Here is a 13649-nt window from a genome sequence, read left to right as displayed (position 1 = left end):
ACGTCTCTTACTGGACTTGGAGAAAGGAATCTTGGGTGTAGGAAGGGATTCCTAACCCTTCAGCCTAGCTCTCTCCCACCTATTCCAGGGGGAAGGATAGATTCCGGAGTTGTAGCACCTTCCCCCTACCATCTCAGGAGAAGGGGAATTGGGGACCCTCTGGATAGTGCTTTCTCTGGAGTGGAAAAGGAGGTTGGGAGTCCCTGGTTATTACACTTTTCACCCAGCAGGGAGAATGGAGACCCTTATATATGTTTCCCCTGGAATGGGAAGGGTGGTAAATTTTCTAGTATTACACTCCTCCCAAGGTAGAAGCATGCTCCAGTAAAGTGCTCCTCAGGGGATGAGACTGTGTCCTGGGCATTGTACCCCGTAATCCTATAGTGGTTAGATCCATCACCTGCCATTCTCCAGGTTGGGGAGATCTTCTCTGCTGCTGGTGCTGCCTTCACGAAACTGGGTGAACTGATGATGCAGCTGCATCCAGTGTCGGACTCCTTCCCTGCAGGTGCTCTACAGTGAAACGAAAGGTATATGAACACTCTGGCCTCCCTCTTCCAACTGAATCACCCAAGAAGGGAACATCTAGTGCCCTGGTTCCTGACCTACCTGTACCCCCACCCACTGGGACTAGTGTCCCTGAAACTGGGAGCCCTCCCCTGAAGAAGCAGAAGACTGATGTGATGCTGAGCACCCTGAATAACTCAGATGCCAACAGTGACCTTGTGCACATTGAGGGGCAACTTCCACCAGGTGTGAAACTGGACTCTGGACTTCTCACAAGCTCTGTTGATCCTCCTTTGCTCTCGTGATGACCTTCCTATCTCTGACCCCTGTGACCCTTTTATTTTAGACCTGAGTGGAAATCTGAAAAAAGGAAAGCTGAAGGAAAATAAATAATCTGCCCTACAGACCCTGTGTGAACATACACTCTCTGCCCACAATGGAAATTTTTTTACAGAATCAAATAAAAACTTCACTCTTAAAAAAAAAAAGCCGTGTCTATGGACGAATTTAAGCCATGCTGATGTGAATCATGACCTCTCTTGAACCTTGGCTTCTAGGCCTTGTTGGTTTCTCTTACTTATCTTTTTCTTGGCTTGTCTCTGTTCTGTTTGACACCAGAGTTCACAGTGGCAACCACATCATACATTTCTTCCTGCCCCTTCATTCCATGCCTCATTTTCTCATTCTGCTTCTTTCCTGGTCTGGCCTTGCTCCAGCAAAAGGTTGTACCATCAATCAAATTTGCAGTGGGTTATCCACTGAGACATGGCTGCTCTCAATTGGTCATCAGAGACTGTTCAACAGAAGTATGCCTGAGTTAATCCCTCATCTCCCACCCCACAGTATGACAATTAGCTGGCTTCCAGGGCACTGCTTTAAAAAGCCCAGTTCAAAATTACACCTCCTTGCAGTTTTTCCCTTATGCTCCTGGTAGAAGTGATCATCCAGACTCTGGGTCCACTGGCTTCTCCCTGAGTGTTCTCTTTGCTCTTTGCAGAGACTGCTGGGGAATTAGATGTCGTCAATCCGATATTAACATCTAGCACAACGCTTAGTATATATAGCTGTACTAGGAGCTTAAAAAATGCTTACTAGACCCCACCAAGGTTTCATCATTACAGTCTTCCAAATGCTGATTTTACTGATACTGATGTGTAGTAGGAGGTCTCTAAAAAAAAGAAAACTAATTAAGAGTTGGTTTACTTTAAAAACAAACTGCTCTAAAAACATGAGGCTTTAACCCAGCTTCAGAAACTTGATTTTTGAAAAACATTTTATAATAGCATTTCAATACAAAAAGGTTTCCTTTGTAATCTTATGTATTTCATTGGTTTAGAAACATGATTCTGAGAAAAGGGTAAATAGGTTTCATCAGACTGCAAAAGGGATCTATGACACAGAACCTTCACTCTGTGGTAATGAGCACAGAATGCAGAGCCTCCAACTTCTCTGCTCAGATGTTGCCTGCTTCAGCATGGTCATAAAGCCCATAGCCCAGGCACACAACATAGAACAGGTCCACTTTCAATAAATTATCCACCCTGGGGTTTCCCAAACCTTAGGGTTCTCCACATGCCAGAGTTCTGTTCTCTTTCTGTTCTACTTCTCCTAATAACCATTGGACTCAATCACAAATGCCCTAGGGACTGCTCTCCCTCTCAGCTAGGGGGTAGGCTCCTAGATATTTAGCAATCAACTCTCTTGGGGAAAAAAAGGACAGGATGATACACTTAAAAGTTTAAGCTGCATTATTAATGTTTTCTCCATTGTTTAAGTCTGGATAATCAAAATATCATCCCTGATTTTTAACATTTGCCATATTTCCAAGGTGTAAATAAATGTTCATATTGAAAATTTAACAATCTCTCCTGAGCTGGTTTGATCTGGCTCCAGCACACACCTGAGATCCCATTTGGGTTGGCTAAGTGGAAACAGCTTCTAGGAATACTCTTCACCATTCTCTTCTCCCCCCTCTCCCAAACTGCATGTAGGGACCAGATGGGAATAGCCACAAATAGGGGCCTACCAATTCCCTTTCTCCTTCCTTGCTCCTAGGACTGTATTCCAAAGAGATCATAAAAATAGGGAAGGGTCCCACATGTACAAAAATATTTATAGCAGCTCTCTGTGGTGGCCAAAAACTGGAAATCAAGGGGATGCCCATTAACTGAATGTAATGGAATACCATTGTGCTATAAGAAATGATGAACAGGAAGACTTCAGAGAGACCTGGAAGGACCTATATGAACTGATGCTGAGTGAAAGGAGCAGAACCAGAGAACTTAGTACACAGCAACCACAGTGTGTGAGGAATTTTTCTGGTAGACTTCGCCATTCACAGCCATTCAATGACCTAAAAAAATTCCCAATGGACTCTTGAGGCAAACTGCTTTCCATATCCAGAGAAAGAACTATGGAACTGGATTGCCGAATGAAGCAGATCATTTTTTCTTGTGTTAAAAAAAATGTAAGCTCCTAGAAGGGAAGCAGGTATTTTTCATTTTGTCTGTATTCACAGAGCCTAGCAGAGTACCTTGCACATAGCTTAGCTTAATAAATGTATAATTAATTAGATTGGATTGAATTGGCTATGGGTAGGGAGTAAGTCACTGGAGAGGAGTGAAGTTCAATGAACAAAGAAAATAAAAGTGAACTATGGACCATTACTACTGATTCTGAAGTGATATTCCTATCATATAATCAGAATTCTGGAAGGAAGTCTATCTTGGAATCAGGCCTACAATCTTTGGCTATGACACAGAAAAGTAGGCAATGAAATAGTCAGTATTATTTTGTTGATTACCTTGATAAATGAATGAAATCAGCCACACAGTAAATCTAATGAATTATGAGGAAATTAGTCACTGAGATCACAAAAATCAACTTTAATCAAATCAAAGGCAGTCAGTCTAGTGGGCTCATCTAGAAACATAGCTAGAAAAAAAAAATTTCATTTAATTCTTGCCACATCTCATTCAGATTTTCAGCCCTAAAAGATGGTATGCTACTGCTCTGCAGACTAGAAGTCATATGAAATCCAAGAGGGATTAAAACATATTGACAATTAAGTTTTCTCTGACACAATCACTGCATTTCACAAGAAAAGATTCATTTGTCATTTTTCCCAAAATTTATTATTTACCTATTTTTAACATTTCTTTTTAAATTTTGAGTTCCAAATTAGGTTCTTCCCTTTCACTCCCTCCCTTACCCATTGTGAAGGCAAGCAATTACACATATGAAATCATACAAATCATTTTGATACTAGCCATATTTCAAAAAACAGAAAAATAAAGTGAGAAAATTATACTTCAATTTGCACTCAGAGTTCATCAGTTCTCTGTCTGGGGTGGATAGCATTTTTCATCTCGAGTACTTTGGAACTGTCTTGGCTCATTGTATTGATTGGAGTAGCCAAGTCTTTCACAGTTGATCATCATTACAACACTGCTGTTACTGGGCTCAGTGATCTCCCAGTTCTTCTCACTTTGCATCAAGTTCATGTTGGTCTCACCATGTTTTTTTCTGAAACCATCCATCTTGTCTTTCTGTCCTTTCTGAAATACAACAGTACTTCAGCACAATCATATGCTACAACCGGTTCAGTCATTCCCCAGCTGACTAGCATTTTCCTGATGTCCAGTTCTTTGCTACCACAAAAGAGTTGCTATAAATATTTTTGTACTTAGAGATCCTTTTTGTTTTGCTTTGATCTCAAGATCAAAGAAAGATATTTGATCTTCAAGATACAAACCTAGAAGCCTATTGCTGAGTCAAAGGGTATGAACAGTAGTTCATTAGTGTACCTATTTTTCTCTCATCGGCTCCAGCATTTATTATTTCTGATATGTGAGGTGGTACTTCAGAGTTCTTTTATTTGTCTTTCTTTAATCAGTAGTGATGTAGAGCATTTTTTTCATATGACTATAATAGCTTTGATTTCTTCTTCTGAAAACTGTTCATATCTTTGGCCATTTATCAATCAAGAAATGGCTCTTATTTTTATAAATTTTATTGTTTTATATTCAGAATATATTTGAGAAATGAGGTTTTTATTAGAGAAACTTGCTGTAATATTTTTTGATATCACTTCATTATCTATGGAACCTTTTAGCAAAATGTAGTTTGCTTGATTTACCTATTTTAATTAGGTCTATTTTTGTTTTGACTTTGAGATCATAATTGCTACCCCTGCCCTTTCTTTAATTCAGCTGAAGCATATTAGATCCTGCTCTGGCCCTTTATTTTAACTCTGTCTTTCTGCTTCAAATGCATTTCTTATAAACATGTTATTGGATTCTGTTTTCTAATCCATTCCACTATCAGCTTCAGTTTTATAGGTCAGCTCATCCCATTCACATTCATAATTATGATTACTAACCATGTATTTAGCATTATCTTCTATTTCTTGAACTCTTTTTATCCAGTGTCTCCTCAAAAGTCTATTTTGCTTCTAATCACTGCCTCTCCTAATTTGCCCACCCCTTTATAATCACCTCCCTTTCTCCTGTCCCTTTCTCCTCCTATTTTCTTATTGGGTAAATTACATTTCTACATGCAACTGAGTGTGTATATATATATTCTTCCTTCTTTGAACCAATTCTGATGAGAGGTTCAAACATTATCTATTATCGCCACTGTACTGCCCCACCTCCGCTCTTGTAAAAGCTCTTCCTTAAAAAGCTCTTTTATAAGAGAAAATGTTTCCCATTCTACCTCTCCCTTCTCCCAGTTCTGCCCCCTTCATTTTTTTGGAGATCATTCCAATATAATCAAATCATATCCATGCCCTTTATGTAAAACTCCTTTTTTTGCTATTCAGTCATGTTTGACTTTTCATGACCCTATTTGGGGTTTTCTTGGCAAAGATACTGAAGGGGTTTACTATTTCCTTCTCCAGCTCATTTTATAGATGGGGAAACTGAGGCAAACAGGGTGAAGTGACTTGCATAGGGTCACACAGCTAGCAAGTGTCTGAGGCCTGATTTGAACTCAGGAAGATTCATCTTCCTGGTTCCAAGTCCAGTGTTCTATCTACTGTGCCACCTAGCAGCCCCAAATTCTTTTTAACTGCCCTGATAAAGATAAAATTCTTAGGAGTTACACATATCATTTTTCCATATAGGAATAAAAACAGTCTAACTTTGAGTCCCTTATAATTATTCTTTCATATTTACCTTCTTATGCTTCTCTTGAGTCTTATATTTGAATGTTGGATTTTTGATTCATTGATACTCTTTTCACGAGGAATGCTTGAAATTCTTCTTTGTCATTAAATATCTATTTTTACTCTGAATGATTACACTCAGTTTTTCCAGACAGGTGATTCTTGATAGTATTCCTAATTCCTTTCCTTTGTGAATATCATGTTCCAAGAGTTTTTTGCTCCTTTAATGTGGAAGTTGCTAAATCTTATGTGATCCTGACTGTAGCTGCATGATATCTGAACTGTTTCAAGGATTTTCTGTTTGACCTGGGAGTGCTTAAATTTGGCTATAATATTTATGGGAGTTTTCATTTGGGGATCTCTTGTAGGAGGTGATTGGTAGATTCCCTCAATCTATTTTATCCTCTGGATTTAAGATATTGAAGCAGTTTTCCTTGATAATTTCTTTAAATATGATATCTGACCTCTTTGTTCATGGCTTTCAGGGAGTCCAATAATTTTAAAATTATCTTTCCTCGATATATTTTCCAGGTCAGTTGTTTTTCCAATGAGTTATTTCACATTTTCTTCTATTTTTTTCATTCTTTTCTTTTTGACTGTTTTCTGGTGTCTCATGGAGTCATTACCTTCCATGTGCCCAATTCTAATTTTTAAGCACTTATTTTCTTCTGGGAGATTTTGTACCTTTTTTTTTTCCATTTGACCTAATTTTCTTTTTAAGGAGTTCTTTTCATTGAGGAATTTCTGGACTTTCTCTTCCACTTTGCTCATTCTGTTTTATAAGAAGCTTTTTTCATTGCAGAATTTCTGGGGCTCCTCTTCCATTTTTGCCATTTGGCCTATTTTTCATTTTAAGGCATTGATTTTCCTCAGAGAATCTCTGGGCTTTTCTACCATTACACCAATTCTGTTTTCTAAGGTCGCTTCAGTATTTTTTGTGCCTCTTTTTTGTTGTTGTGGAGTCATTCAGTCACATCCAGCTCTCTGTGACTCCATGGACCATGGCCCACCCGGCCCTTCCATCCTCCACTACGTCCTGAAGTCTGTGTCCTTTCATCATACCTGTAGCTGAGCTTCCTTCCAGCTTTGACCCAGCTGCTTCATCAGTTCTGGAGCTGCTTGGAGTATCTCTGTTCTTTCCCAGAAGCGGATTGGATACTTTGTAACCTTAAGGGCTCATCTTCCAGTGTCTTTTATCATTTTAATGATGTTCAGGGGGTTTTCTTGGCAAAGCTTTTAGAGTGGTTTGCCATTTCCTTCTCCACTGGATCACCTCTTGTTCTCTTTTACTATTCTCTTGTCATAATTTTCTTGCATCACTCCCTTTTCTACTTTTTCTCCCATCATTCTTATCTCTTTCTTCAACTCTGCCAGGAATTCTTGCTTGGCATGGGTTCAGTTAACCTTTTTTGAGACTTTTGTTGAAGCTGTTTTCACATTGCTGTCTTCTGAATTTATGTCTCAGTCTTCCCTGCCAATGTAATTAAATTCTTTTTATTGTTGTGGTTTGCTCATTTTCCAGTCTATTTCTTACTTTGAACTTTCTGCTAAAGTTGGGCTCTGCTTACCTAGGGGTTGGGAGGCACTGTCCCAAGTTTCAGGATTTTTCATGCTGATATTTGGCTAGTTCTGGAAGTCTGCAAGTTTTTGGAGCTTCCAAGATGGTGTGATCCTGGGAGAGATGTGGTCACTGCTGTCTTGGTCTACACTCTGGTCTATACCTTTGAAGGTTTACTGGTTTTCCTGCAACTAAAGTGCTAGTGTGCTTCTCTAATTTGGTTCTGTGACCAGGGCCCCCACTTCCTTGTGACCAACCCCCAGTGTTCCTCTCCACCCTGGAACTGAAACCCAGAACTTCAGAACTGCATATGGGCAATACAGTTACCAATAAGCACAAGCTGCAGCCAGTGCCAGCAAAGGTGTCCCCTGTAATCTCTTTCTGACTAGTTGTCCGACACCCTAGCTCTGTCTGGGATGACTACTCCCAAAGCTGTTGCTCCTGCTACAGCCTCAGTGACTCAGTATGGGCTTTGGACAGACCTCTCCCAGACTTCCACCTTAGTGTTATCAACTTCTCCTGCCTACCTCAAGTTTTCTTGACCTGGAAAAATATCTCACTCTAACATTTTGTTGGCTCTGCCACTCCAAAATTTGATTTGAGGGATTATTTTAAAGTTGTTTGGAGTGGAATATTGGGAGAGTTCAACTGGGTAACTGTCCCTAATCCTCTATCTTGGCTCCACTGATAAAGAAGAGATCTGTTTGAATTTCACTATCTAAACTTCCTTCTTATTGTATGGACATTGATAATGGAAGAAGCAGTGTGATACAGAACCATAATTAGAAACCTTGGTTCCCATGAAACATACCCAGGGCAAGCAGCATGAGTCAACTTTTAATTCATGGTGTTAAAATCAAGACAATTTTAGTAAACAGGAAAATTAATCAGCATAACAAACAGCTTGTTTACTTCTGAAGAGAAGCATGCCCCCTAAACGTCAGGATCCAGGGACAAAATTATTGTTGCACTTCCCTGGTCACTCACTCCTATAAGTGTGGTACAATGGAAAGAACATTCATTGGCTTTAGAGCTAGAAGATCTGGGTTTTAATCTCAGTTCTTTCACTTGCTAACTCCGTGGCCTTAGGTAAGTCACTGAAACTTTGTCACTTTCAGTTCCTTCAACTTCAGGAGAAATTCCTATTCATACAAAGCCTTAAGTTTTCCATATGAATTTCTTTATGACTAGACTGTGAAGCAGGTTTCAAATGTTATTATCCCATTTCACAGAGAGATGGCGTGACTTGCTTACGGTCCCTTGGCTACAAATTTCAGCTCTAGGATTTAATAAGGGAGTTGGACTAGATGATCGTTTCTAGCTCTAAATCTTACAAATTCTCACCAGGGACTCAGGAGAAAGCTTTTAAAAAAATGAACAGCTCTACAAGCTGACTAGCTTGGCATGGTACTCAGATCTAGGGAAATTGTCCCCATGGTGTAATTCTTAGCTGCTCATGTTTACAAGTCCTTTCAGGTCACTCAGCTCTAGAGATGACCAGATTTCCCATTTCTCAGCCTGCAGAGTCAGAGAGTTGCTCTGTGTACAAGAATTAACTCCTGGCATGAGAGAACAGAGAATAGGGGCAATTGTTGTGGGCTTGTACCTGATCTGAAAGAAATATTTGTATTTACTATAAATCCTACCTAATGTGGCACAGGAAGAACCTACCAGGTTTAGGAGACTTGTTTTCTTTTTTATCTGCTTTTCTAAGTATCCTTTTTATTCAGCAGTTTTTTGAAAAGAATGGATGGAAACAAAGGCCCAGGGATGAAGAAAAGAGAATCCTCAAATTACCAAGATCCAACTAACCCCATTTTTGTAATGATTTGTAGGATGCTTTGTGCTGTAGTGAGCAGACAGAAAGAAAAGGAACATCCCTAGATTCATCATCATGAGTTCCTCCAAAGGATCCTTTGATTCTCAAGGGCAATCTTACTCCGTGGTGGCACTGGTCCCCTAATTCTGTTCACTACTGAACTGTTCTCTAAGAGAATTAGACTCTGTTGGCAATTCTTGGGTCAGGAGCTGCCAAGGGAAAGGTGTTCAATTTTATTTTCACAGAACCCTTAGTGTTAGCCTAAATGCAGAAGGTCATATTAATGACACATTAGCCCCTTAATTTAAACTATTCCATTCCCATCTCTCTGCCTCCCCAAGCCCAATGATATAGTAATGGAAGCTGTGGGTATGTTCCCCCACAAAATTCACTTTGATTCTGAGATATTATCACTTTTCATAAACTCCCATCTGCTATCCTGAGGTGTGGCTTAATCTCCAAATAAACAGCAAAGATTCAACATAAAACCCTCTATGCTGGAACTTCACTATAATAACTTTATTTAAAGGCCTAGTGTAATGGAATTGCCTAGAAGGTTAACACATGGACAGCGACATGGGGTAGGCAGAGTGGACAGTCATCTAGGGTACAAGATGCAGCAGTGTGCACAAGGGATATTTCTGAATGCACCTTATTTATTATTACTGACTGTGGCACTTAGGTATTATGTGTTACATCTAGCCATCTATTGAAGATTGAAAGTCTCCTGTGGACAGTAATATATAGGAAGTACAATTTTCTAAATCTGCCTGAGGTGCACAAATGATTTATCCCAAATGCTTTACCTGAGTTAACATCTCTCACATCCATCCCCTTCCCCATACTTACACCACAACCATCCTAGTTCGGGACTTTAGAACCTCTGGCCTAGACATTGTGATAGCCTCCTAACTTCAACCAGTCTCTCATCTCTACAACCCATCTTCCATACAAGCTGCTCAAACGATACTTCCAAGCACATCTTCCACCAAGTAACATTCCTTTGTTCAAGAAGTGTCATCAGTGTCCTATTACCTTTAGGATCAAATTCAAACTCCTCTCTATTGCATTTAAATTTAAGTCTTCATAATCTGCCTCCAGCCTAGATTTCTAGGCTGTTTAAACTTTATTCCCTGTCCCACACACGTTCCAGTCAAACTGGCATACTTGGAGTTCACATAGAATATTCCACCATGAAATACTTCTCATGCTTAGAATGCTCCCTTTCCTCAACTCCACCCTTCAGAAACCATAGGTGCCATCAAGATGATGTTCTAGCAAAGTGCCTGGCACATAGTACGTCCTTAATAAATACCTATTAATTCAAACTGAATTATCAGTCCTACCTTTAATCCATGTCTATGCCAGTTATATAGACAACATATCCTTTCAACTGTAACTTCTATTACTCTGAGAATCTTTAAAGATAATTGGGCCAAATTGTGTAAAATTGTGAACTTTTACTTCTATGCCCCCAGTCTTCCTTCCTGTTCTCTTCTGCTGATGCCCACCCTCTGGTCTCTGTTCAGTTTTCTGTACTCCCTAAACTATCTAGGCATCTAGGTGGCACAATAAAGTGATGGACTTGGAGCCAGGTAGACCTAAGTTCAAACTCTTAGTTACCTGAATTTGTTACCAAACAACAGATAGAGAGCATTACAAGATAAAACAGATAATTTTGATTACATTAAATTAAAAAGGGTTTGCACAAACAATACCAGTGCAGCCAAGAATAGAAGGAAAGCAGAAAACTGGAAGGTAGAGGAAGAATTTTTTATAGCAAATTTCTTTATAATGGCCTCACTTCTCAAATATATAGACAACTGAGTCAAATTTAAAAGAATAGAGTTATCCTCCAATTGATAAATGGTCAAAGGATATGAGCAGGCAGTTTTCAGAAAAAGAAATTAAGGCTATCAATAATCATGAAAAATGTTCTAAATCACTTTTTATTAGAGAAATACAAATTAAAACAATTCTGAGGTCCCACCTTACACCTAACAGACTGGCTAATATGACAACAGAAAGAACATGTTGGAGGGGATGTGGAAAAATAGGGACACTAACACACTGTTGGTGGAGTTTTGAATTGATACAACCATTTTCAAAAATAATTTGGAATTATGCCCAACAGGCTATAAATCTGCATACCCTTTGACTGAGTAATAGTACTACCATTAGGTCTGTATCCCAAAGAGATATAAGATATAAGAAAAAGGAAAAGAACTTACATGTGAAAAATACATGTTGATAGTGACTCCTTTTGTGGTGACAAAGAATTGGAAATTGGGAGAGGGGGTTGCCCATCAATCAGAGAATTGCTGAACAAGTTGATGGTATGTGACTGTGATGGAATACTATTGTGCTATAAGAAATGACCCTGAGGGGTGGAGCCAAGATGGCAGAATAGAAGGACAAACCTGCTCTAGCTCTACCCCATAGCCCCTAAAATACTTGTACAAATTACTGTAAAATAATTCTAGATCAGGAGAAGCCACAAAATGACAGAGTGAAAGAGATTTCCAGCCGAAGACAGCCTGAAAGGCTGACAGGGAAGATCTATCACATCTGGCTTTGAGTGGAGCACAGCCTAGCCTTGGCCATGCAGTACAGCACAGAGAGAACTGGAGCAGGCTTCAGGGTATGGAATTACAGGTAGCAGCTGTGGTTCCCAGATTTCTTAACCCACAAACACCAAAGACAGACAGCTTCAAAGGACGGTAACAAAGCTCTTTCACCTGGGTGAGAAGGGAGCCCAGTCTGATCCCAGTCCCTGCCCCAGAGTGGCAGCAGCCCGTGCAACAGTAGCATCCACTTTTGGAGACCTCGGCCTAAAGACCCCGAGGGAATCAAGCAGCCAATCTGGGTCTCAATTCAGAGTGGTAGTCCTGGGGTGAGGAGGAGCACTGGTGTGGTGGAGTTGGTGGAGGCTCTGGAGAGGGAATCCTGCTCACAGACCAGAGCTCAGGCCAGGAGAGGAGTAAACTTCCCTCCCTTAATTGTGCCACCTTGGAGGAACTGAGAACATACAGGTCCCTAGAATATACTCCCCACAAGTAACTGGCTGGGAAAATGCCCAAAAAAGGGAAAAAAATAAGACTATAGAAGGTTACTTTCTTGGTGAACGGGAATTTTCTTCCATCATTTTGGATGAGGAAGAACAATGCATACTATCAGACAAAGACATCAAAGTCAAGGTTTCCACATCCAAAACCTCCAAAAAATATTCAGTGTTCTCAGGCCATGGAAGGTCTCAAAAAGGATTTTGAAAATCAAGTGAGAGAGAGGGAGGAAAAATTGGAAAGAGAAACGAAAGCAATGCAAGAAAATCATGAAAAACTAGTCAATTTCTTGCTAAAGGACACCCAAAAAATACTGAAGAAAATAACTCCTTTAAAAATAGACTGACCCAAATGGCAAAAAGAGGTCTAAAGAGTCAATGAGGAGAAGAATGCTTTAAAAAGCAGAATTAGAAAGAATAATTTTTTAAAAAAAGCAGAATTAGCCAAATGGAAAAGGAGGTTCAAAAGTTCACTGAAGAAAAATAGTTCTTTAAAAATTAGAATGGAGTAGATGGAAGTTAATAACTTTATGAGAAACCAAGAAATTGCAAAACAGAACCAAAAGAATGAAAAAATGGAAGATAATGTGAAATATCTCATTGGGAAAGCAAATGACCTGGAAAATAGATTCAGGAGAGATAATTTAAAAATTATTGCTCTACCTGAAAAGCATGATCAAAAAAAGAACCTAGACATCATCTTCCAAGAAATTATCAAGGAAAACTTTTCTGATATTCTAGACCCAGAGAGTAAAAAAAGAAATGGAAAGAATTAACTTATTACTTCCTGAAAGAGATACCCACAGAAAAACTAGGAATATTGTAGCCAAATTCCAGAGTTCTCAGGTCAAGGAGAAAATATTATAAGCAGCCAGAGAGAAACAATTCAAGTATTGTGGAAACACAATCAGGATAACACAGGATTTAGCAGCTCCTACACTAAGGGATCAAAGGGTTTGGAATATGATATTCCAGAGGTCAAAGGAAATAGGATTAAAACCAAGAATCACCTACCCAGCAAAACTGAGTATAATACTTCGGGGGGGGGGGAAATGGAATTTCAATGAAATAGAGGATTTCCAAGCATTCTTGCTGAAACAACCAGAGCTGAATAGAAAATTTGACTTTCAAATACAAGAATAAAGAGAAGCATGAAAAGGTAAACAGGAAAGAGAAGTCTTAAGGAATTCAATAAAGTTGAACTGTTTACATTCCTAAATGCAAAGATATTATTCATAACTCATGAGTCTTTTTTCAGTATTAGGGTAGTTAGAGGGAATATATACATCATGGAAAGATATTATTTGTAACTCATGAGACTTTTTTCAGTATTAGGGTGGTTAGAGGGAATATATATACATATATGTATATATATACACATATGTAGGCAGGTATGAGTATGTATGTACATATATATGTGTAGGTACATATATGTGCATGGGTGTATGTGTGTGTGTACACCCATACATATGTACACAAAGACAAGAGGGCACAAAGTGAGCTGAATATGAAGGGAGAATACCTAAAAAAATAAATG

The 13649-nt window shown here is 39.2% G+C and overlaps 1 pseudogene; it reads left to right on the top strand.

Moving 5' to 3' along the window:
* LOC140503462 (BPTF-associated chromatin complex component 1 pseudogene) overlaps window positions 1-13649 on the top strand; it is a 70871-nt pseudogene that overhangs the window by 38819 nt on the left and 18403 nt on the right.

Source organism: Notamacropus eugenii, chromosome 1 (assembly GCF_028372415.1).
Source record: "Notamacropus eugenii isolate mMacEug1 chromosome 1, mMacEug1.pri_v2, whole genome shotgun sequence".
NCBI lineage: Eukaryota > Metazoa > Chordata > Mammalia > Diprotodontia > Macropodidae > Notamacropus > Notamacropus eugenii.
The sequence above is the reverse complement of the archived record's forward strand: the minus strand, read 5'-3'. Positions and strand labels throughout refer to the sequence as shown.